General features: G+C 45.8%; 1 protein-coding gene across 1 annotated transcript in view; it reads right to left on the bottom strand.

Moving 5' to 3' along the window:
- The window catches only part of LOC135915225 (uncharacterized), a 55,786-nt gene extending 29,733 nt beyond the window's left edge, over positions 1-26,053 (bottom strand). The window contains exon 1 of the mRNA XM_065448250.1: positions 25,943-26,053. The gene's annotated coding sequence lies outside the window, so the exon portion shown is untranslated. The remainder of the gene's footprint in view (positions 1-25,942) is intronic.
- Between the last annotated feature and the right edge of the window lie 511 nt (positions 26,054-26,564).

Here is a 26,564-nt window from a genome sequence, read left to right as displayed (position 1 = left end):
TTAAACTCATCACGTGATGGCGCACCGAAGTAACGTCGTAAGTTGGCGTGTAGGAGGCACGGCATGAGCGACGCGTGCGAATACCGCGTGCTGCCTCTGTCATGCTATGTTATTCCTGCCAAAGTTATTGCGTCGGCCACCGCTGCTTGAATTAATTTCTTTAACGTAATAACGCTAGAAAATAAGGCAAGAATGAACGAATAATGTATGAATTGATGAAGAACTCATGGTTGTACTCAGCGAGATGAAGACCCCTCCGCCTATAAATTATCCACTCGAGGAAAGGAAGAAGTCGAATCAGACGAAGTACAATTAATTTTACTTTAGCTCAAGAAAACCTAAATCTTTGACGCTTGATACTCATACTTAAGCGAACAGAAGGAAGATATGACCCCGCTGTGGCACTACGCTATTATACTTTTTCTTCCTTTTTTGTATACTGGCCATTTTATTTCTCTTTTCTTTCTTTCTTTTGCATAGAGACGGGTGTGTGGATTTTTATTATAGGGACGAGTGTGGATCACCCTATGGGCTTGCAAGTATTTTCACAAAACGAAGCAAGGTTGCATGTTGACGAATCTGGCTTCGAGTCTCCCTCTGCTCAGCTTCTGCTTGTGTATCTACGTCATTTTGGTCATGAAATGAGTTTGGGAATACCACCAATAACGCTGTTCCACATTCTCGCAAATAAGACTTAAACCCAGCAAATAAACTTAAACCCAGTTGACAAATTTATGGGCTGTTTTTTTCTGCTTTATTATTTTTTGCTGCACAGCGGATCACAGCTCCTCCAATAAATGACTACCCTTTTGTCAGCGTGCCTCTCCAAGTGGTAGCAAACTTTCTACCTGTCATTTGGGAATAGGACAATCATTTAACGCACTGTCTTTTCTTTTTGTTTTCTCTGCGTCTGTTAGTGCTGATGGGAATTCGTTAACGTATAGCAAGAAAAGTATGGGCCCCAAACTCATCCTTGCAGAACGCGTGTAACAATATTGTTATATTGAGAAGGAAAGGAACCAATACTTACGTATTGCTTTCGACCGCTTAGGCAGTTAAAAGTTAGGTTCATAATAGTTTCGCTAAAGCCGTAGATGTGTGACTTTTTTAGAAGTATGGATTGAATGCGTGTCAAAGACTTTCTTTAAATCTAAGAATACTCCTACCACCATTTCATTTTTGTGCAATGATGTGTATATGCTCTGAGCTACTTCTAACACTGTTGATGATGTTGATCGACTGGCTCGGAATCCATGCTGGGAATCTGTTAGAAGCTTAACAGAATAATAACAGTTAGAATAATTTAGAATAATTGTTATCTTTCTGTTTTTTTTTAATTTTTCGTACTACCAATTTTTTTCCTTCATGGCTGTAAGTATCGCGTAGTCATCCACGGGCATGCTCCTCGTATTTGCTGTGTTTATATGTGCTACATTCAGATAGTATGTGCGTTAAAGCATTTGCAAAGTTAGCGCATTCGATATGAGTGTTATTTTCTATACTTCCTGAAATTGTGTTTCGTAAATTTTTCCCCGCACTTTTATATAATTAATCCTGTGATTTGCCGAGAGGTTGTTCTTTGTACCGGCATTATCTGTGCGGCGTAATAAAGCAAAAATAGGGCAGTTGTCAGTGAAATTTGCATCGTATATGCCAGAAAATATATCATTACTGTTGCACAAAACACGGTCGACAGTTGCAGATTCATACGACGAAATTCTAGCAGGTTCATAGATTGTGTTCTTAAAAGTGTACGACTGCAGCAGAAGATAGTATTCACAATTTGTGTGTTTGCAAATATCGACGTTGAAGTCGCCAACAGTGATAGCACCATAGCACTTAGTACTTAGGGCGGAAAAGATAGATTCCAATGACGGTTAAAAAATGGGCAGACTTAAGCTTGGTGGCCGGAATATTGTACCAGCAACTGTGCGCAAATGTAAAAGAACAAAGAGAGATTCAACAGCACTGCCACTTATTTCCACATCGGGGATTAATCTATATGGCAACTTCTGCTTGGTTAGTAAAGCCACACCGCCACCACGTGTTGCTGCAACCTTGGGATTGCTCCGAAGACTATATACCGGAATGGAAATGTGCTCAGCCTTGCTAAACCAAGGGCGCTATAACGTAAAACTATTCCAAACTTTTCTATTCCAATTCTGCTATCAGCCCTCCGCGATTGGTCAAAAACATTTTTCGACCACCCCCTATTTCACCTGTCTGTCACGCGACGTTACAAAAACCGCAATACCTCCCCATCTGATATGATGCGTGCACACTGATTATGCATGATTTGACAGAAAAAAGAAAAACAGTTATTTCTGATTCGACCCCTTTTCGCTATTAGCCCTCGGCTATTGGTAAAATGTTTTCGGGCTGCACCCACTTCACCTGCCTGTCACGCGACGTCACAAAACCGCACGAACTCACCGCGTCAAAGTGACGTGTACGCGATAAAGATGCATTAATATGCCGAACAAAACTGAATTTTTTTCGGAATAGCCGCAGGCTGCCCCGTTCCGAAAGGAATAAAAGATAGCTGCCGCCGATCGCTGAGACGCTGGCTACTCGCACCTGCTGGAGAGCATGGGTGTATTTGCGTATATTAAAACTTCTTGCGTGACCGTGTAACGTTTTTAAGCACTTTCGACACGTTTACTACCTCATTCTGCCAACTATTCTTTGCTGAGGGTCAATTTTAGCGTCATTCTTAAGCTTCCGTTGCATGCCGCCGCGATTTTCGACCAGCCACCACAAGCTAAGTAAGGGAAAGCCGACCAATCGCAGACGCCGGCACCACCCTCTTCATCCGGTTATCGGTTTTCAGTGCACTGGCTCTGCCCTAGTGAATCCCTCTCCACTTGAGCGTTCTCCTCGCCTCTTGTCAGCCAATTAGATAAAACAAGCCGCTCAGTGTAGGCAATGTTATTCGTTTTCCAAGCAAACAAAAGGGACCTCCTATGAACGAGGAGAGCGTTTGATTGGTCTGTTCAGACAACCCTATGGGTGACCGCCCGGTGCTTGCGTCGGTGGTTACGCAAATTTGACGTCAGGAAATTGGAATAGAAACATATTGGAATAGTTTTACGTTATAGGGCCCCAAGTTTCTGTTGAACCAATTACATCAAATGTAAAATTGTGCTGTGCCAAGAAAGAACACAGTATGTGTTTGTTTGTACGAAAACTTCGAATGTTACAACTTAGTATCGAAATACACTGGGTTTTGTGGAATTCACGTTCAACTTCACTGATTCAAGGCGTCATGATAGGTGCAGTAAACAAGACCTAATACGAGCGTCCCCTTAACTACTTTCTTCAGGTCGTCCTCAGAAGTGATGTGCAGTACTCAAGAATTCTCGGTTTTCCGCATTAAAATTTTGACCTGTGATACTCAAACATACTTATTCCAATGTTTCTCTCTCCTCGCCTGGCAAGCTGTTGCGAGAAGAATCTTATTCTCTTAGCAAAGGTGTTCATTAATGAATATAGGCTCATTGTTCTGAAAGCCAGGTGTATATGCGGACAATCTCTCTTTTCTACCATTCTTAATCATTTTGTCTCGCACCCGCCGTGGTTGCTCAGTGGCTATGGTGTTGGGCTGCTGAGCACGAGGTCGCGGGATCGAATCCCGGCCACGGCGGCCGCATTTCGATGGGGGCGAAATGCGAAAACACCCGTGTACTTAGATTTAGGTGCACGTTAAAGAACCCCAGGTGGTCAAAATTTCCGGAGTCCTCCACTACGGTGGGCCTCATAATCTGAAAGTGGTTTTGGCACGTAAAACCCCAAATATCATTATTATTTTGTCTCGAACTGCTATGAAGGTAAACATTACCAAAATGCTCTGTTGAGCCTTATCTTTGGTCGGGACATGATCCACTGTGGCGATATATTCGGTACGAAGTTCCGTTTTCAAACAAGTTGATAACTTTTGCATCATGTCACGCAACGATTGATGTCTAGAAAAAGGAACACTCCTTACTTCTAAGTTGTTCAGACGACTGTATTGTTTGAGCTCGGTTATTCCCTGTCGCATTTCTTCACCTCACCCTGTAACTTGCGCACATCCCCAATAATGGTAGCCTGTTGATGATTCGCTCCTGCCAATTCACGGTGTACATCGCTCACATCAGTCCTAAGTTGTTCAAATGTCCAATTAGTGACATCCGTGGAAGTTTTTAGGTCCTGCATGCCCCTCCGAGACTGTTTGTTGTCATCAGCTAAGCCATTAATATCAAATCCGATGATTGCTGTTATAATTTCTAGCTTTGAGGTCATGCCAAGCAAGGCTTTAGCGAGTTCCTTTGGTACCCAATGGTTTGTCCGCAAGAATCTGTCCAAGTGATTTCAGTGGATTTTCACCCATTGCAAATATTCTAGAACAAGGCTGGGTGATTCAGGAGCTTTAACTTGAGCTTAAGATAAATAGATAAACGTTAAAACACTTACGTACCTGCAAGGATACATGGGCGTGGGCTTAGTACATTACTGATGCTAGCAGCTGCCTGGATCGCCCTGAAATGATGCTGGCTCCGTCCAAACCGAGCTTTATAGCAGAAACCAGATGAGCCGATTGTCATAACAGCCGTTGGGCGCATCCGATAGTGCTGTAAAAGACTGCCACTTGAGCCATGTACTCGATTAGCATGCGTTTTCGAAGCAGTCTCGCGGAGATATGCTACTCAGATGCGCCGTCCGATGAAGATTCAGCAGTGTTTCAGCAGGTTGCGTATTTACTGACCTTTCCATCCTTGTTTCTCCATTTATCCTGCTGTAAAGCTGACCTGTACTCTCATCTTTTTTTTTTCACTTTCACGACACTGTTGTGTGCTCATCACAAAGCTCATTAAACTGCGTCGTCTTTTTGTTGTTGCTGTTAGCGTTATTTCCTCTCCCCACAAGAGAAAGAGAGATAAAAAAAAGAAAGGCAGGCGACTGGATGCTCTCTCACGACACCATCACGAGGCTAGGCGTTCTGAGCGCATAAGGTTTGAATGAGGAGACGCTGCCTACGCCGACAGCATAATACGGTCTAGCGCTAAATTTACGAGCGTCTCCCCGAAACGCAACTGGCAAACGCTGCGGAAGTGAAGAGACGCGGTCAATGTACGCATCTAGAGCGTCCAACCATACGAGTCAACATTGCTGGTCACCAGGTGCAGTGTATCTTGAACTGAGTGGCGGCTTCGGGAGTATTTCGCTGCCCAATTTGACGTGCCATCCTACGGAACCGTTATGTGTAGACAGCTGCTCTAGATCGTTTGTCGTCGGCATTGGTCTTAGCAATGCCTGAGGTTGTATGTGCGCAGAAGCAGCCGATTAAACGAAGGTTTTTTTTCAACGTAGATGAAGATCGATGTTTGTTTATTGTAATGGACGTTCGTAAGACGTCACGAACGTACTTAGTAAAACGCAAAAGTTCTTGACGCGCCAGTGTGCCCGTACGTTGCTGAAACACAAGGTACCAACAAAGCTCAAACAGCAGAGAACAAATTTCGGCTCCTGACAATGAGTGAGCAGAAGATGAAAAGTTTGTAAAAATGGGACGGACAGCATTTTTGTTTATACCAGATAAGAGATTCAGCCGAATGCTGAATTTCATAAACCATAGTAAGAGGAAAACTGGAGCACAGCGTCGATGCTACGCAAAGTTTCGACTGACGAATAGTGAGGCCCCAATTAGAAGCTCGCAGTGGTGTACGGCGGAGGTGTTTTCAGGTCACACCCCATTTCCCGCATTTGCCCGAACGACGACTCGTAGACAACCAAGTCGCGTCGCGAAGTGGACGCAGTTCGAGTGACGCGCCGCATTAGCCGTTTATGAGATGCGCGCCGTTTTTCAACGCTACTCAGACAGTGGATCGCGTCTGCTGCTGGTCTACCCCAGCTGGATGTGCGCGATTCCAATCGACATCAGGTCCGACCACTTCGCAGCACCCGGCACGGAAAGGTGCGTGCCACGGGATGACCGCGGACAGCCGCTCTCTAAACAGCGGGTTCGCCATGCGTGCACGACCCGCGCGCACCTCTGTGCATGGACCGGCGGCGTGAAAAGTGGTCCGAGCGAGATTTATGAAGCTCAGCGTCCCGGACCGGGACATGCAGAGATGGAGAAGCCATGGCATAGCCGTACCATCTATTTCACTCTGTGCCCGTGCGCTTCGTCTTGGCACACCGCGCAGCCCCATTAGGCGGAGTAGGTCTTTCCTCAGTCCGCACAAAACACGATGCCGTGAGAAGGCACTCCTCTTCTATCGCCCGCCTGGATCTCTCAACCCTTTGGGGCCTCTTCTTTTCGCTGTTTTTTCGCGCCATCTGTCCCGTAGCTCTCCCTGTCGTCGTCAGCGCAGACAAACACGATCCCGCATGTTTGCGCCCTCTCCGTTCGAACAGGGTTGGGACGAATGCGCCGGGAACGAATACACCTCCCCCCCCCCCCCCCTCCGGTGCATAGTTGATAGCTCCGACGACATCAGTGCCGCCCTTTTTTCCATCTCTTGTGTCCGGTCGTGACTTGTTTGCCCGGCGCGCTTCTTACCGTTTCTTCGGGCAGAGCAGATATCCCACGCCAATAGTGGGCACGACGCTTCTTCTATACTCTGTGGCACAAAGCGCGCTTGCGTGTTCATCTCTTTCTTGCTGCGCAAGAATGCGCAACAATGAGTCACGCGTTCCAAGGAAAGATGAATCACTCAGCAGGGCTGCCGGGAAATAAGGTCCGGCTCATAAACAATCCCACCGCAGCCCTTTTGTCTTGAATTGTTTTTAAAACCCTTAGTTTTTAGGTAAATGAACCATTATTTCGTGTTAGAAATTCCGGGACTAACTGCCTGATTGGGAAATGTATGCTCGCGTTTTAAATCAATTGTGCCATCATTCTTTCTAACTCACACGGTGTAAGCTTTCGCCAGTGTAATGCCAGATTCTACGATTGGTTTTGTGCAGTGTATAAAATCGACAAAAGAAAGAACGTTTACGAGCTTCTTTGTTATTCATCGAGAGTAACTGTAACACGTAAGCCTCACACACGCAATCTCTATATGTATGCACATACACAACATACTTTCAACGACATAATATTTCAAATTTCTGCAAATAACGTACAGGTTGTGTTAGTGAAAACGGATGACGCACGCAAATTTGATATTTTTTCTTGTTTTGTAGCGCGAAGTGACACACAAACAGACTACTAGAAGACTAGATTGTTACATTTTAGCTCACAAATCTGTAGTATATGACCGTAGCACAAAACTGAGTGTCCGAAGATTATACCGATATTTCATCACAAAAGGTAACTACAAAATTTAGAAATCATGAATGAAGAATAATTTATAGTAAGTAAATAGACATCACCACAAGTTTTCTACCGAGCTTCTCAGAACATTAGCTGGTTTCATGAAACGAATAATTCTTTTGTTACAATAACAAGTGGTCAAAAAAGGAAATTGAGTGGAACGGTAATGTGCTACAACCACTGAAACTTTTAATTAGCTGATGATGCGGAACAGCTGGAATAATTTCAGGACAAAACACAATGGCTAAGTTTGGCGTTTCAGGTTCACAACGGACAGATGTACTGATGAGCTGACACCAGTATTGTATGAGCCGATGACTATCCAAGCCCACGTAAACATACTCTTACTAAAAACTGGGACAAGTTTTCTTTTTGACAGTGAAACGAGGTGTGAAGGTGAATGCTGAAGGAACCTACGTTTTATTTCACGAGTGCGCGCACACAAGCACTTTGCAACGCGTCTGTGTCATTTACAACGTGTTTACGCCATATCACGATCTGTAGAGACTGCTCATTGACGGGCATTCCCTCTGGTAGGTGCTTCGCGTTTATCGTGCATCACACGTGGAAGCTTGCTGCACAGAAGAAGAAATCTGCCTTTCACTGTTGCCGCATATTGTTCGGATGCCTGCAACTCCGAAGTACATGCCAAGTAGAGCGTCTCATGGCCTTGCCAGAAGTGCGTCGAGCGGAATAGCATGCCATTCCGTCACTACGATGGCACTGTTGTGATGCCGTAGTTAGATCACAGGGCTCGCAAGCGCGAAGTCATGATTTCGAACCATGCCGTGGTCAAATATTTTTTGTCTGTTCAGCGCATGTTGTGATGACAGACCAATCGAAGAAAGGCACTACGCAAAGGCCCGCTTGTGGTCTGTAGAATGACCATCCCCGTTAATATGCGTAGAGGCAATAAATTGTTTATTCGAGAGCGCACGCACGATGAACGACGATGGTGACGTGAGTGTATAGGAGACTTGCACAGCCGCAAATAGTGAGCGAAAATCCTCATTATAAGGGCTGGCACTACGTGGGGAAAAGGAATAATATTTCCTCTGCAAGTCTGCGAGCCAATGTCAGCCCGGGCATGCGGGTGTGTAGGCGGGAAAATTCAATCGCCAAGAGAATGTATCTGTCCAAGATTATGCATCCGGTACAGTCCTTCAAGCCCGCGGCATTCCAACAGGAGATGGTTAATGTCCGGCTTTGCCCCGGCGGAACAGGAACGGCAACCGCAATATGTTGCGGACTTGCATTCCACTCTTGGAAGCAATTTGTTGAATTGAAGAATAATAATATTCAAGAAAGGATGGCGCAAAAGAATAGGGACGAGATAGAAAACACCAACTAGCGCTGTTCATGTTTTCTATCTCAGTTTGTTTTCTATCTGGTCCCTGTCCTTTTGCACTATCATTTCTTGAGTATGGAATACCAACACGCCCAACATTCAGTATTTCTAAATATCTGGGGTGTTATACTTCCCAACTCCCATCGCTACAGATGAGTTACGAGTTACGAGGAACGCCGTAGAGGAGCACTCCGCTATAATTTTGACCATGTGGTTCTTTAACGTGTGCTGAAATCTCTGTACGTTTATTTTATTGCATTCTGCTGTTGCCACGGCCGGAGAACGAAGCCAGACCAACGCCGCAGCTGTTGAGCAATGGCGCGGCGGCTGCGCTCGTAAAGCTTTTTTTTTAAAGAAAAACAAAAGCACAGCACTGCTTAATTTTACTGTGCTCATGAGATATGAACCATTTTGGCTTCTTCGGAACAATGACTGTTGAAAGCGAGCGCTCGTGGTGGCCCGTTTCTTACACGCCCGTCAAGTGTGCGCTGTGAAAGTATGGGCGTTCGAAATCAATTACCGAAAAGTCGGTGTAGACGTGTAAGGACTGAAATTAACTGGCCTCTCCGGGCCACAAAAAGGGTAGCCAATTCTTTTTCTTGTCTTTGTCTCCACAGTGCAGGGCAAACGGAGGCCGCGCAGTTAATGCAGTTTTGTTCCGCTGCTGGTCATGAATTCGCGGGTTGGATTCACTGCCACAGTGGCCACATTACTACCGTATCAGAGCCCAAGCATCCATGTACAGTGATTTTGATGCACTCCAAGAAATAAAACGGGGTCAGAATTAACCCGGAGTCCTTGCAATGGGGTGTCCCTGATAGCCCGTAAAGCTTTGGCACGTTAAGACCAAGCAGGGATTACTTTCAAGCTCTAGATATGCCCTTGTGTCACATGATTCCCGGAAAGAACTTGTCTATTAAACTTGAAGCTGTTCTAGCTGTGTGCCACCCCTCAGCATGATCCTTCAGCACTTCCTCTTTCTCCCTTTGCGTTTCTGCACTGCAGACCTGCAGGCTAGAGCGCACCTGCCCTGGTTGACCTTGCAGTCTTTCCTGTCAGTAACTTTCTCTCTCGCTACACAAAAACGGTTAATATTTTCCTCAGGCTCTAAAACCTACTATAGAACGCTTGACCTATCTAAAGTACTTACGGCCGTTAAGTGATCACGAGACAGTGCTTCCAACGAACCCATTCTATGTGCATAGCAAGGTGTAAAAATCGGTGATTACTCTATTCTGACGGAAGGCTGTTACATCGGACAGACTTGTGCTGTACGCCAAAAGAGAGTTTTTTTTTTCAGCATAAAATGCGCGTTTCTCACGAGTTATCTGATTCCTGTCTTCACTGTCTGTTAAACACTCGCCAAGTGCCAAGTCTCCTAACTCTGAACTTTTCGTTATACTTGCGTAAATCCTGCAACTTCGAAATTCACACCACGCTGCCAAACTTAGGCGGCTCGCACAATTACTCCTCGTGCCAACACGCTAATGGCCAGCAAACTTTTTTTTTCGTTCCAAAGAACAAGAAAGATGACGGGAGAGGCCGCCCACCGGAGCTGCCTGTGAGCCCACTCGTCCTTGGGTGCGCGGCAGGCGTGCCTAGTGGCTTTCCGCATCAAGGCAGCAACGAGTCGCCAAAGTGGCCGCTTGTCTCCCTCCCAACTGTCAACGTTCCTGCGCGATGAAAGTACTGCAGGAAGGATTACGCGCGTCTATCGTCATCAACGGCTCTCAGACTGCGCTGACGCCAGTGTAGTCCCACATAAATGCTTATAAGGAACCGGCTAAGGGCCAGAAAACGTCAGAGACGCGAAAGACCGGGGAAAGGGAGCGAGCCGAGGAGACGGGGATTACGACACCGGTCGGCCATACGTGCTGTCGTACGGCTTCCCCTGAAGTCGTGGCTCAATTCAAGACGCCGAGGCTCTGTGATGCCGACATTCGATTATGATTTGGCGTGTGCGGCTGCCGTTGTACCGCCACGCAACTCTGCAGCTGGCATTTGCGTAAACACTGTGGCTTGCGATGCCTCCCATTTCGCGGCAACCAGTGAAGACCTTTGGGCTAAAGTGTTTCTATTGCTTACCAAAGGTCTACCTGCTGAACGTCGTATTTCTAGTAGAAAGCAACCATTTCCTCGTAAAGTAAGATTCCAACGCTTCGCCGACAACGGAAGTACTGTTACTTGGTAGTGCAGCAGACTTTACCTCCCCACTAAAGGGGGAAAAGTGCGCATTGCGGAAAGAAAGAAAATGGCTAAGAGCCAATCATGAACCGAAAGAGCCGATAAAGAGCTGCAGCGTCAGGTAAAGCTGCTGCGAAACCGGTCCCCAACTTTGTTTACAAGCTCCGAACAGCATCAGCTACTCAGACCTTTCAGTTGAGGATGACTGCTGCGGTGAGTGGCGTTCAGAAGAGTTTCTTACGTATTTAGGTGTTTTTGTGTCGATAGGGGAGCACTACAAGCTGAAGTGCTTGCACACCTGTCGCGTGTGGCTCGATAGCTTTAATGGACAGGAGTTCGCTGCGAGATGTATCCGGCAGTGCTCTCACTCTACAATAAAGTACCGACCCCCCCCCCCCCCCCCTACACGGAAGGCATTAAATAAAATTGAAGTTTGATGTGCGAACCGTTCTGTGTTCATGTTTTTGACACGAGGTTCTAAAGCTGTTCGCGTTCAGTGCAAATAAAGTCTCTTAGGACAAGAACAGCCGATGGCACGTGAGTGGGTCGTGGCCAATCCTAAAACGACTCGTCCTACTTATATCGAAGCACTACGGATACTAAGGAGAACTATATTTCGTGAAAAACCGACTGCCATTTCGCGACCACCGCGAGCGATTCTCCCATATTCAGAACGAGTCGGGTAAGACGTGTCAATGCACGTCCAGAGTAGCATGTACGATGTGTCAATCTATGACAACTATGCGTATCGCCTCTGATTTTTGAGCGCCCGACTTACGTTCACCTGCATGCCTCTTCCATCCTATTTCTCTTTATATCCCATTTTCCCTTTCTTTTCATGCAGGGTATCAAACCGAACTCCCCTCTGGCTAACCTTCCTGCCTCTTCTATATCGTATTCTGTCTTTCTTTGTTGGTAAGCAGTGTACCTGCGCGTATAAGTTACCTGACAGTTACATTTAATCGTCCCAGTGTCTATTGACTGTGTGGTTAATGCTTCTGTGCTATGTGAGCGCTTTAGTTAGTGCACGTGATTCAGAACGCATTCACAGAATAACCACTGAGCGTTGATAGGCAGGGGGCCCGGAAGTGTGAGCTATTAAACCTGTGCCGCACGACGCATTTGCTGCACGCGTCCCTGAGTGCACTGCAATTCTGCACAACGCTGTTGTTCGTATTTTGGAAGGTGCTCGACGTTAACGTATAAGGGTCTCTCAGCTGTCGCTGTCAATATTATGAGAGGCACCCGTGTTCTCTTTATTTTTATTTTTATTACTGTAAAGTTTGAGCCTACTTGTCAATATTGACAGAATTGCCAGTAGCTCGGTCCCTGTCCCTAACCAGGTGGATAATCTTCTCAGTTGCAAAACTATTACGCGTCAAACAAGTTCTTAAACGTACAAGCTCTCTTGTTGTCACTAGATCACTTATCGATACGACGAGCGACACACGGCACAATAACGAGACGCGATAACAACCGTCCTTCGCGGTGTTGGGAATGAAAGCAGGGCCCTCAATGCGCCGCGATTGCCCGACGTGTTCTCAGCCTCCTGTGCTCTCATCGACAGCCAGGAGCGCTCGCTTAATTGAAAGAGATGGCAGCCGCCAGTCAGATCAGCGCCATTGCCATCGGTTTTCGGGGCCGCTTATTTCTCCCGCTCTATCTCTAAAACCAGTACGTTAGTTTGGTTTGTTTCTTCGGAACTTTTTCTATGTCTATTGTCACGTCTAGCTGTTAGCAGGCTGTGTGGCACGTACAACTTGGTTTTATTCAACAGTTCTATTACGAACTCTTGTACTTTATTTCTATTACAGTGTTTGTTTTAGCATGAGAAAATACGTTCTTAGGACTGCATTGTTTAGGACCTCTTGTACAATTGATGCTCAAAATGGTAATCATACAAAATTGACTTTTATTACGGTCAGTGTATAACAGTGAGCGTAATCTAATACATCAGAACTACCGGCGCTCCGAGAGTTTCTTAACCGGCATGCCATCCAGTCTACCTCATAGCAGAGCAACTTTACCCTGTTCCCTCCAGTTGGGCGTCGCTTTCCCAAACACTATTTTCTTTCGGTGCCCCGGACAATGCCTCTTGTATCAGTTGGGTTTGCGGCGGTGAGACTCAAACATATTCTACGCCACTGCACGCCATTTGATAACGGAAGACATTCTCCGCATGCTACCCTAAGTCAATCCGATCTTAGAAAAAAATAAGGAGTGGGACCATGGCTTCAAGCGTCGCCTGTACAGACAGCTACCAGAGTCCCCAGCTCCAGCTCCTAAAATCTGCCAGGCTGCGCGAAAGCCTTTGAATTGGCAGAAGGCACTGTCATCTGTGCGTGTGCAAAACTTTCAGACACCCTCCTTTCTCATTTCCTCGGAGTGTCCTTCCCTTTACATCAGTGTAGGGAAGCTATGGAAGATTAACCTAACAGAATCTATTTGCCTCCTCCTCTTCCTCCGATTCCTCGTCATCGTCTCTTCCATATTATTGTTCTGAGAGCGTCGCGAAACAAAATTGGGCGAAAGAGCCAAATAAAGCAATTCGCTTAAAGAAAAATCTCAAGGTGTGCTCAACATGTGAATCCGTCCTGACATTCGGCGCAATCGCATCGCCAGCAATCGTCAAATCAGCCCTTACAATGAGCATCGCAAACACTCCGTCAAATCCCACTTCACCGCAAATACATAAGTTGTGTGGTGGAGCACAACGTGTCGCGTGCATGGGGCGAAAAGAGACGGCGGCAGGATGGTGGTGTCAAGGTTGCTGTTTTCTTATTTTGATTCGTAAGGCGAGTATGAGAGCAGAATTTACAAAAATTACGTTACCATATGAAGTGCTGATGCATGACAATCTTGGAAGTATGAAAAGACAACATGCTAACCACAGCTTGCACAAGTGGGGATAAATTGCAATTTGCCGCCTGTAACGGCTTGAAATACCGAGCGATTGAAACCATTTAAATTTACTGGCACTTTATTCAGTGTTTGAAAGTGCATATTAAGCGCTCTTGCTGTCCGAAGGAAAAAGCGGGCTTTAAGAGCGCTGAATTGAAGTTATTCCTTCAAGAGCGCTTTGCCTAAACGTTTACTTCTTTTAACGTAAACTAGGAACTGTCATTCAACTTAATTGCGCGTGTTTTCAACACGAATGTGTATTATACCTGGCTCTGACAAAACTTTTGGCTCTGTATTTATGTACGTCATAAAAAAATACATGAAATACATGCATGCATGTGATTTAAGAAGAAGAATCGAGAGGTTCAATGTTTAGAAAAGATGTCCAAGAAGCTAACAGGAAATAAAGCCACGGAAAGCTCACAATTTTTTTTTTCGTTGGAATGTAATTTTAACTACAGATTACGCTTAAATTTACGATAACTTCACATTTTTAATAAAGAAAAAGTGAAATGAAAGTATAAGAAAAAACAACTATGCCGCACGTGGGAGCAGAACCCACAACCTACACATGCACTCTTCTTATCTCTTATTGCATTGCATGAGCCCTGACTCTGGCGGTCTTGATGTCTTAGGTAGCATACACGTAGCATAGACGTACATGACGAACAAAACGATCTAAGTTCTCGGAATAACCTGAACATTTTACAAGTTTGTGGTTCTCAATTCACCATTCCTAATGTACAAGTAATTTTTCACATTCATTAGAAGCAGAAAATCTGGGGCCGAATTCACACATATTGTCTTTGTAAGCCCTCTTCGCCATTAGCCGGTCGCTTTTGCTAATAAGTTCAGCTTTAGGATTGGCTGGACATTTGTCTTGCGAACAATTCTATAGCGTATCAGGGCCGAATTCACTACTATTTTCATTAGTATGTGCTCTTTGCCATTGGTCAGCTGGCTTCGCTAATGACAGGTCCAGCATCAGGATTGGCTGAAATTTCCCCCTAAGAACAATTCTAGCCTAAGACGTTTGTGCGAATAAGACTCCAGCTTTTCGCGAATACGGACGTAGAGACTAGAGACCTAGAGACCTAGAGACCTAGAGTCCTAGAGACCTAGAGACCTAGAGACCTAGAGACCTAGAGCTAGAGAGGTTCGCAAGAACAAGTCCCAGACAATCGTGAGAGCGAACATAACGTGAATGGCCAATGACAGATAACTCATACGAACGAAAAGGTTTTTCTGAATTCGGCCTCTGGGTCCGCATTCACAAAGCGGTTGATGCGCTGCCGCAGTTAGCACGAACAAAGGCCAGCCAAGCGTGATTGCGGAGACACTGTTTGCGAAGGTGGCCGGCTAACGAGAAACAAGCGTTACGGATGAAAAGCTTATTGAATTCGACCTCCGAATAGATAGAACGAGCGCTCCGTTTTCTTGTAATGCACTTGTATCTACTGATGCCACATAAAAAGAGCCTACGTCATCGCTGACCTTTAAACCTGGAGATATACCTATAGTGGACTTCTTTCCTTGGGTCCTCCTGCTTGGAGCCTCCTGCTTTTCTTGCGACGCTCTGATTGTCCTTCTGCATGTCTCGGAAATTCTCTAGACAAACAAGGAGCTTCTGAGATGGTGGACACGCAACTGGCGTTGTCACGAAAGAGCTTTCGCCGAAAAGGTAGAGAAGGAATCTGTCTTGCAGAAAGAGTGACTCCGAATAGGCCCAACTTTGCGAAACCACAGTGTCAATTTGAGACACCACCTTATGTCATCTTTCTGGCTCCCGTACGATCCTTGTGACAGTTAACAATGCAGCTAGTTACAGGGAAGGCACGTCGCGAGGTGCCAGTAACATCTTCAGCGGGTGCGGCAGCTATACGCCGGGATTATTAGAGTGCTGTAAAAACGGGGGAAAAAGAAGGTGGAGTAGCAAGGCTTATATCGGCTCAGTTCAGTTCACTTCAGTTTTATTCCTTAAAGGCCCCTTAAAGGAGGGGGAGGGGGACATTACATGAAGGATAGGATTTCATTTAGATTAACAACAAGCAGTGAAAATTGTTTCAGTATTGAAGATGATCACTAATACGGTCTTGAAAAGCAGATAATGAAGCGATGTCACGATGTCTCGGGGCAGACCGTTCCAGCCTGTAGCTGCTCGAAAAAAGAATGAGGCAGGAAAAGTGGTAGCGCGCTGTGATGGGCGGGTAACCTGAAGTGGATGACTGGTGTGGTGAGATATGCGTGCTGCGGCAGTTATATAAGGTGGCTGGTTAAGAGGAGAACGAGAGAATTAATGATAAAGGACGAGACTTGCAATGCGGCGACGAAACGAAAAGGGCGGTAGGCCGGATTTTGCTTTCAGAGATGAAATGCTGACGTCGTATGAGTAGAAAGAATGAATTAATCGAGTGGCACAATTTTAGACTGGTTCTAATGCATTGAGAAAATACGCCTGGTGTGGGTTCCATATGACAGATGCATATTCTAGTTTTGGTCTAATAAATGATTTATACGCGAGTAATTTTACATAAGGGGGGAGGGGGGGTGCATTATAGATATGGCACTTGAAAAAACCGAGCGTTTCATTCGACGCTGAAATGATGTTACCAATATGGGTACGCCATGATCAAATTTAAGACAAGGTTATTCCTGGATATTCATAAGAAAGTACTAATTCAATTGGGGTGTCAAAGATAGAATGTTGGAAACGATGTGGAGTGTGGCGACGAGAGGACACGAGTTCGCATTTAGTAGGATTGAGCGACATTAGCCAGTTGTTACACCAATTCTGCACGTTATTAAGATTTGTCTGGAGATTAAGTTTATCATGAAAATTACTGATGGTGTGGTAAATGACGCAGCCGTGGGCGAACATTCGTATACTGCAGGAAGCATGCTTGGGTAAATCGTTAATATATATTAGGAATAGAAAAGGATCGAGTACAGATCCCTGCGGAACGCCTGATGTGACTGGGAAAGTTCTATATAGGTGACCTTTAACAAAGGTCACCTATATACTGACAACGATTAGTTAGAAGCGGTTCAGTCCATTCAAGAATGTTAGGATGTAGGTTCAGTTGTGAAAGCTTTCGCAAAAGATGGCGGCGAGGAACTTTATCAAAGGAAGAGCGCTAATTGAGTTTCGCAGGAGAAGGCCTTGCAAAACTCATGTTGTGAAGGATGGAAGGATTGGCAGGAGTCCAAGAAACTTATAATGTAAGAGTAGATGACGTGTTCCATGATTTTGCAGGGCACACTAGTTAATGAAATGGGGCGGTAATTCAGGGTCTGTCTGTGTTACCTGATTTAAAGATTGGAACGACCTTCCTCATTTTCCAGTCATCTGGAACGATTCCTCAAGAACGTGACTATGAAAAGATCAAAGATAAATATGCAGCACAAATTGATGTAACATTTTTCAGAAGTTTTGAATTAATCGAGTACATACCCGCTGATGAAGAAAGTTCCATGTTATCAATTACAGATGCAATGCCTTCCTTGAAAAAGGTGATAGCTGGCATAAATGCTTCTATGGTAACTAATGGTAACTGTGAAGGTCCGTCAAGTTCTTCAGTAAAGACAGACACGAATGCGTTGTTAAATATTTCCCCGCACTCATGGGGAGTAACTGGTTCCTGGGAGTCATTAGGAAGTGTATATCATGAGTGTATCTGGGGTTCAACACTTGCCAAAATTGGCTGGGATTGTTGATTGCCTGTTTCTTATCATGTTTATGCTGCGATAATTTTCCAGAATTTTCATTCGTAAGAACTAGTTTGTCATTGGCCAACCGCCATCCGCAACGGTTGGCCGCCGTCTGTTTTTACGTACTGCTTTAGCGTACGAAACCCAAACAAAATAAACGTGCCTCATTATTACGGGCCCTAAAGACGGGAAGCTAGGGTATTAAGTTGAACAGATGAATACATGAATGCGATGAAGCTCGTTCCTCCTTCGATATTACTCAGTTTGGATAACATGGGTTTAATATATATTCTTAAAATATTCAAGCCCTCACTCACGTAGAAATAAGGGATCTGCTGTTATTTACTTTACCAACAAGAAAATACTATATCAATTCTCTCTTAATTATTGCGTGGTTTCCATTGCGTCTTTGCTTCATGGAAAAGCTTGCTTTGTGGCTTTTGACACACGGCGGCAGCTTAAAGGACTGAATTACCTAAACATGAACTTGACAGAACCCTCTTGCGGTTTGACATCCTATCGGTTCCACATGCTGCCGGAAGTTTTTCACATTCTGGACTAGATATACGCGCGTTTAGCCATGCCATCACATGCACTTGGTGGTCACACACCTTTGGAGGACCTTGCGCTTCATAAAAAATACAAAACGAACGCAAAGTCGGGATACAAATGCCGCAATTTCCCGTTCGCTAAACTGACTGGATCTGTATACGGGAATAAAGAAACACGTGCATCCTTTGACGCAATCATACTTGGTCCATGTGAACGAGTCGGGCGTTCCACTCCTCGAACGAGCACCCATTTATTTACTCTCGACGTCGAGCTGTGAAGATGTGTTGTAGAGGTGGCGCTTAAGTAGCATCCAAGAGAAGTGTACACGAGACGCTGAGGAAAGGGTTGGCTCCTTGTGCCAGCCCAAAAAGATCAGATGACCGTTCCTCGGCGTCTTGTTGCCGCGGCCCTTACGACCTATCTGATAAAAAGAGATAATAGAGGCGAGAGAACTGGGCATAGATGAGAAGTGCCGTTCATCGGAAAACACTGCACTCGCCACCAAAGCTAATTATTGTCGCCGAGGTAGAAGTTCTCCGAGCAAACAGCCGCGTCCCCTTCCCGTGTCGTCTGGCGGTTTCTTCGCGATCCGGGTCTCAGCGCCTCGCGATCCGCACATCGCGCGTCGTCGTCTCCGCTCTTCTCCCCACTGCGCAGCGTGCTCGTAAAAGGGTCCCGCGCGAGAATTCTTCGCCGGCTGCCAGCTGGAGGCGCCAGTGGTGGTTTGGGTTGCGAGACGCGCCGCATCGTCTCACGCGACATCGGGACGCGCCTGCCTCGGGTCGATGCGACGCTCGCGCCTCGTCACGTGGGTGCCCAGTTCGGACGCTCGCGACGAGCCCGGAGAAAACATACGTTTAAGCTTTCTTAGATTTTTTGTTTCGTTTGTCTTCTCCGAGGAGGGGCGGGCGACACGAAAATGTGGCCCAGCGGCATATATATCGGTTGTGCGTGCCGGCTGCAGGCAGCGACAGCGGCAATGTGCAGCGTGCATTGCGTGCGGCGATGATGCATGTCAGACAGGGGGCGTCGCCAAGCTTCAAAAGTTTGGACTCGGTTGCCCGTTTCGGGGCGTCCGCTTCCTCAATTTTACACCTGTGCCGTGTATATGTTGCACTGGCAACGCGAAACTCGAGCGCAGACTCTTCGATAGCTTATTTCAGTTTAACTTTGTTGTCTACTTCCCTTTGTCTTCTTTAGAGTCGGTGAGCTTGAATTCTCATGTGTTTTGAATTTTAAATCTTAGTGTCACAGAAGTATCTGGTCAAAAGAAGTGCAACATTTTTCGGAAAATCCGCTTTTGACGGACTACGTTTTCCGATATCGTGAAGTTTTTAAATATTCCTGAATACTGTGAGATTACAATACACGGCGACCGAGTAAACAGTAATCAACAGCAAAAAATGTGCTGTTCTTCGACTCAAGTAATGCCGCTAACTTGAAGTGTACATTTGATACGCTTATGGTATCTTTACTTGTTTCAGAGCGCTCCGGCAATGCTACCAATTCTTATAAGTCTGTATCCGGGCTGTGTTTCAAACATAAGTGGGTTGTAAGATTGATAATCGTTAAGTAATGCGCATTGGAATCGGTATAGTGTTGCAATAAGCTTAGCTGCTTCACCATAAGACCTTGGTATCGCTGCTTAAACGCTTTGAAACAACCAATTGAATATGCTATTAGAATATTGGAGCTTTTACAATAGTAAGGACTTGTAATATTGGAGAAACTAACACGAGCGTTTAAATTAAACCTGGGAGACACGTTGTTTTGAATAAGCACATTATAATTGTTCTCGTTGATCTAGTGAGAGCTGTTCTGTAAGAAATTATATATTAAGCAAGCTTTTATAATAAACACACCAACGCCGACAGGCGAGAAATGACAGTCGCTTTGAAATAACTACTTTTGCATCATATCGTGAGACGTATGGTACTTTGCGCTATTGAACACATATTTACGCTACAATGCCGAAGTGACTGTATTGCTAAAAAACGATTATTTATCCAATAATTAATACTGTTGCGCAAAGCGACGAGGAGACAGGACTTTAGCGAGAAAAACAACACATCACGTCCTGTGTTGTTTTTCTCGCTAAAGTCCTGTCTCCTCGTCGCTTTGCGCAACAGTACGAATTATGTCGAACCAACTAGCCCACAGTAGAATTTTCCTTATTTGGAAAGTACATTAGGCAAAACCTCGCCCGATGTTATCGCGATTTTTTTTTATGTTTGCCTCTTCTTTAAACGACCGGCTACTCCATAAACCACGATAAGCTAGCAAAAAATCTAACACAGTAACAAGAGTTTCAAAATTTGGTACATGCTTGAAGATACAAAAATCTGCAGCTATACTTTACATGCATTCCCGTTTCCGTCTAAGCAAGCATACATATGAGCGAGCATACATGCACAACTTGTAGTGTGTAAAAGACTTCGTCGAGACGCTATACAAATCATCGACGATTCTTCGAAATGTAGCTATTTTTGTTAATGCCCTTGAGAACGAAATCCCGTATAGTCACGGACATCGCATATGCCCCCGCAGTTGCTTTTAGTGGCTGCAGCGGCTTGTGACGTGTGACCAGCTTTCAATCAGCGCAGACACACAAACACGCACGTGCACACACGCATGCAAAAAAAAAAGAAGAGGCGACAAAGGGACAACGCTCCGCGCTCCTCCTTCCCTCAACCATATATGTTCCACCGTTGCCCTGCTTCTGCGCTACATTCGGGAGTCGACGCTTATGATTACGAACACTTGAACGCCCCGTGCTTTCAAACTGACATTTCATCTTCAGTCTCCATCAGATACCAGACGGTGGCGCAGTTGGAATTTTTACAATTGCGAGAAGGTACGATTTCTATCAAATATGCATTACTTGTTGCGTGTCATCATTACACTGGTTGGCGTAAGCATCATTACATTCTGTTCTACTGAGGGGTCTCTGGGGCTGTTCATAACCGTCTGACCAGTTATTATTCCGGGAACATGACACCATTCATGTCTCATCAGGACGCTGTTCAAACACAGAACAAGTGCCTACGCGGAGCAAGCAGTTTATACGTTGTTCAACGCCATATTCGCAAGAACTACACAGTTCTAAGTAACTTAACTGGTCGCATAAATGTCTGTGTTATTGAATACTTAACATTTACAAATTTTGCATCTCCTCCTAGATGGGGTTTGCGTGTGTGTCTTTTTATTTTTTACTTCGAGCACACATTTTAAGCCTACAAAATTTTTGATTGATTGATTGAAAACTTTATTATTCCACCGAGCTGGGGTGCCCGCTTTTTGCCTACACGTAGGTAGGAAGGGGAGGGGGCGGAGGACGAAGCAGACCCCGCGCGTTGAGGACGCTGAGTCTTCACGGCCTCAACGGCCAGACGGATTGCTCGACGCTGGTCGTCTTCAGCCTCGCTCTGGAGCAAGGCCTCCCAGGCTTCTCTACTGTCAACGTTTTTCTTGGCCCCTGGGGAGCCAGCACACTCCCATATTATATGGTCTAGCGTACCTTTTTGCTTACAAATTTTGCAGAGGGCGTCGTTATAGTCCCTCGGCTGTGTTTATGTGTTAAGTAGATCCAATGGGGTGATGTATAATTGTTTCCCTGGAGGCGCCGCCAAATGCGAGCGTCCTCCAGAGAGAGAGCCCGATGCGGAGGCGGAAAGATTCTTCTTTCGGCTATGTAAAGATCTACAATTTCCCTGTACGTGATTATGCTATCTTTGATCCCTGGAACTGGCTGCTCTAGAGTTGCCCGGTACGTGGTAGAGTGCTCGGGCGAGATCGTGAGCGGCTTCGTTGCCTGTTACTTCTTCATGGGCCGGAACCCAAATAAACGTTATGTCCCTCCTAGGAGGGTTATTGAGTAGAATTTGGAGGGCCTCTTCCGACATTCTCCCTTTGCTAAAATTTCGGATAGCTAATTTGTTATCGCATACTCCCGCTTTTGTACCCGCACAAGGGAGCGCTACTGCAACCTCATCGGCTGTACAGGCGTCCCTCGTGCACGTGGAGCACGCTATCTTAACAGACCCGTCGCCACCAACCACCGTCGATACCGCAGCCCCGTCTCTGCCGCAAGCGGCGTCCACGTGGGAAAAAAAGCCTACAAAATGTACTCCGCTTACGTCGCCGCGGATGAAATACCTGACCAGGTGCACACCATTAAAAAAACAGAATTCGAAAGCAAATAATTCACTTATTAAAATCCTTGCAACAACTAACTTAATCATAAACTTATGGCACATTCTTTACTGGAAAGTTGAAGGAAGTCGAATTGAATTCTTGTGTTTTTACGTGCCGAAACCACGATGTGATTATTAGGCATGGCATAGGGATGGACTCCAGATGAATTTTGACCACCAGGGGATCCTTTAACGTGCCCCCAATGCACGGGACAGGGGCGTCTCTGCTATTCACCCCCATCGGAACACGACCGCCGCGGCCGGGATTTGATACCGCGACCTCGTGCTTATAGCAGCGCAACACCATAGTTGCTAAGCCGCCGCGGCAGGTGTTAAAGGGAGTCTAGTTCCATGTTTCCATGTTTCAAACTAGCCGTCTAGATCCAAATAACTGCCGTCAAATGACTCGCTCAATTCCCCTCATTGCGCACGCAGGACCGTGAAGCTTATTCCCTTCGACGTTCCAATAAAGACATGTGCTGTAACGTTTGCGATTAAGTTTATAGTTATAATGGTTTGATAGGTGAATTAATTGCTTTCGCTTTCTTATAGATTATGTCCACCTGGGAAGGTAATTCATTTGTAGTGCCGTAATTAGAGTGTATTCTGTAGGGTCTTTTTTACGTTTTCGAATTTAAAAAAAAAGAACAAGAAGAAACACAAGCACACACTGTATATCCAGTTTGTGTTTCATGGGCTACACTTGGCAGATAGCTCTTGCTATAACCTCCAACGTGATGCATGGGTTTCGCTTTGAGGAAACCTTGCTGTTACATAGCATCAGTACTGATGATAACCACTATACCCAAACTTGGACTAGCAGCCCTCTCGTCAGTGCTCGAGATGTCTCTGCCGGCGCCCGTCGTCGCCGGCAGATGTTCCTTGTGAGTGCACCCACTCAAGAGCACTACAAAATGAACCTTGCCCTTTCTCATCTTCCTTGTGTGACGAAACTGAAAGTGTAGAACACAGTTGATAACCCTGCTGTATAGAGTTAAGAAATACCTACTCGGGAGCTTGGAGAAAAAAAGCTCGCGCGCCACACATTGTGCTTCCGGGAGAACCAAGCGTAGCTTGGTAGAAAGTGTGGCGCCTACTGCTCGCTTTCTCGCGTTATGCCAGTCTTTTTGCAGGATTTATAGCTTACACCCATAGCCGTGAAAGAGCCGACCAGGCAGGGGTACTCTGGAAAAAAACCCGTCGGCAGTTATACGCAGCCATCGCCACGTGAACCCACGTTGTCGTGACACCGAGCTGGAACACAGGATGCCAGTCGAAGTCAGTGTATCCGCGTTTACTTGAACACGTTGTGCAAAAGTGGGCACGTGCATTTGAGATCATCTGCGGCAGCCAAAACAAGTCCGGTGTCCTCCGCACTCACAATTCGCGTGAGTTTAAGTGGGGCGTCAGGGTCATATTTACCAGAGTTATTTAACACCAAATGATACAGGCACTTGCGTATTGCGTTTACAGTGAGCCTTACGCCGCTTATCACGAGTAGAGCCTTCCTTGACGATAACCATATTGAACGTTAAGTCTTTAAGATACTGAAGAAACTATACGAAGAATCTTTCATGCGAGTCTCCTTCCGTGGATGAAGAAGGAGTTGCTCTTGTTACCGCCAGAGGACGTTTAGACAAAAAAAAAATGTCAAATTTTGACTGACTCGCCTTGATTCTAACCGAAATTTCTTCTGCATTTAGGTTTTGTTTCTGCAATTTTATTTTTTCTGTGTATTTCTGTACGAAGGTCCAATAGAGCCGCTGACTACGGTGCATCTTACTGTGCATTTTATATTCTAAATATATATAATTCTGAATGAACAAAACTTGACTTGAAAAGGCAAGTTCTTGGGACCACGGCCTCGTGCGTCACAATACTTATGCTCTATTTCCTGGAACAAGTGGTCTACCGTGATCTACGCGCACTAACTGTGCATGCGTGTGTCATTTGCCTCTGTTCTCCCAATCCTTCTCAGATCCTTTGCCGTTGCTTCTATAGTGTAAGGACACAACCGGGCACAGTCTCGGGGGTTAGCCGCCCCACGTTTCGCTTGGTCTCCCTCTGGGACCATGACTATGCATAACGCGATTGGGTTAAAAGGTGACAATTAAGGTAATTCTATTAAATTAGAGGCCAGGACCTGACAGCAATGAGACGCCGGGCTGTCATCACTGCCGTGATTGGAGTATGACAGCCCTGCTGCCTCAGCTGCATACAACAAAACTTGACATATCAAGTGCACAGCACTCTAGAAAACATTAACGCGGTGAGTGCAGAAACGCATGCAAGAAAAATATACACAAAGGATATACAAGCCACAGTGAGATTAGCGTGTAGTGCGCGCTTGAATGCTGTTACTTATTTTTACCAAATGACTTCAGTATAGGAATGAATAAAAAACGAACAAAAGTAATTCACTCTACCAAAAGCTGAGAATGTGAAAGAACTTGGTATTAGTACTCATTCGTTGTTCTTGCGCCTTATGTTAGGGCTCTTTCCGACCGGTTCAACGCGCACTGAAACTCGCTCAACTGTAGAAATAGCATGAAATGTTTCTTGCGGGCCTAATTCACAGTGATTCCGCGACTACAACGTTCTGCGCCTACGTTTAGAATCCCTTTAGCAAGTGAACTTCAAATGACAAACTCCCGAAAATAGAGCTCGGTATGTTGTCCCGATCAAACTTGAGACAGCGAATGGTCTCTAGCTCCACAGGGACTTGCATTCTGGACAAAGCTAACAAAGCCTGCAGGATAGGCCCGACGAATTTTTTTATGTCGGTGTTCAGCTAGAATTTTTGAACAACGGTCTCTTCAGTAGCGAAACTTCCCATACCATAGCACTTTCAAAAAAACAGATTTATACATATGTGTAGCAGAGAGAAGTGGGCTCCATGAGCATCGTCACATAAAACGAAATAATCTTAAATATTGTAAGCAGTTTGGTTTATTTTCTGTTCTTCATTTTTCTTTCGTGCGGGGAACATGGTGGTGGCGAATTAATTGCGAGCAACATGCTAAAGAGAAAGGCTTCCACTTCCTGGCGTTTTATCTGTGTTCGTAAACCTTGGAGGTTGTACCCTTTTCCCCAGAAAGCGTTACATAAAACGCCGAAAATCGGAGGGGGGAAAAGAGAGAGAGAACTCACTGCGGAAACGGCCAGCTTAAATGACTGCATAAAAAATGTGAAAAAAATTGGTTGGTAAATTATAGGACCACATTCGCGACTTCTTTTCAATTCTATGCGGAGAGAGAGTCGATCAGCAAATCTACAGTGTATTGCGCGTACTGGCTTAATTACTGCAAACGTTCTTTCGAATCTCGTAAACACTATGCTCCAGCCTCTACGCACTTTCTGACCAGCGACGAGAGTTGGCGTGTCGAGGCCAGGCGGTGGCTGAACAAACGTCATTCTCGCGGGCACAGGGATATGCAACAGGGATGGGATATTACGGCGTTGTTACTAATCGCGGCACGTTTACATGCGTAAAACACGCACCGCGGACACTCGCTTCAAGCCATATCACTGGCTGTTGGCAATGCGAAGCCATTGGCGCTATAACCATGCAACACTGCTGAAAAATATTCACGGTACAAAGCTCCTCGCATGCCTTAGCGAAAACACGCGCACGAAGTAACGCTTTTTTCTCGTTTGACTCTGCTATGCAGGCCACTGCTACCCTCTCAGATCAAAACAGCGGCGTTCTTAGTGCGCGCCATTCGATTCAAAGCAGAGAAGAAACGTGCGTCCTCTCACCAGTGCAGTTCGACGGTGGGGAAGACGCTTTCCTGGGTGCTTGCACTTCGCGGGACGAACTTGTGGAGGCCCCTTTTTTTATACCGGCCACCGGCTGCCCTTGCCGGGACTCTTCCCCTCTCCACCACGCCCAACCTGGAGGCACTTTCGGCCGTCGACACGTGACCACCACGTCTGCGTGGGCGTGCATCGAGTGGGCAGCGCGCGCACCACTTTGCCGCTCGGCGCCCAATTGATGCGGCGTGACGTCACTCCGCGCGGTCCAATCGCGGACTCTGCGATTTGCGTGCGTGCTTTGGTGCCTCTTCTTCGAGAAAAAGCGCACCACTATCCCTCCTTCCTTTCTTTCCTGCTACTTGCCGTATTTCGAACCTAGTGAGAGTTTGGTGGGGTGTAATTGTTCTTATCTCTGACTGATTATGCCCGTGGAGTTTGAGAAAAGTGAATTGGTAACACCTGAAGGTTCTCAGACGGCGCTCCCAAAGAAGAAGTTGCGTTCATGTGCTCTTTGTGCATCTGCTAAGAGAACAGAAGATGCGCCTTGTAATCGAGTCACGGGAATAATGAGAAAGACAAGTGTCGCCGATTCCCTTGTCCTTTCGTCTCTTTTGGTGCTCCAAGA

Source organism: Dermacentor albipictus, chromosome 1, assembly GCF_038994185.2.
Source record: "Dermacentor albipictus isolate Rhodes 1998 colony chromosome 1, USDA_Dalb.pri_finalv2, whole genome shotgun sequence".
NCBI classification, from domain to species: domain Eukaryota; kingdom Metazoa; phylum Arthropoda; class Arachnida; order Ixodida; family Ixodidae; genus Dermacentor; species Dermacentor albipictus.
Note: the sequence above shows the minus strand (reverse complement) of the source record. Positions and strands in the feature narration are given on the sequence as shown.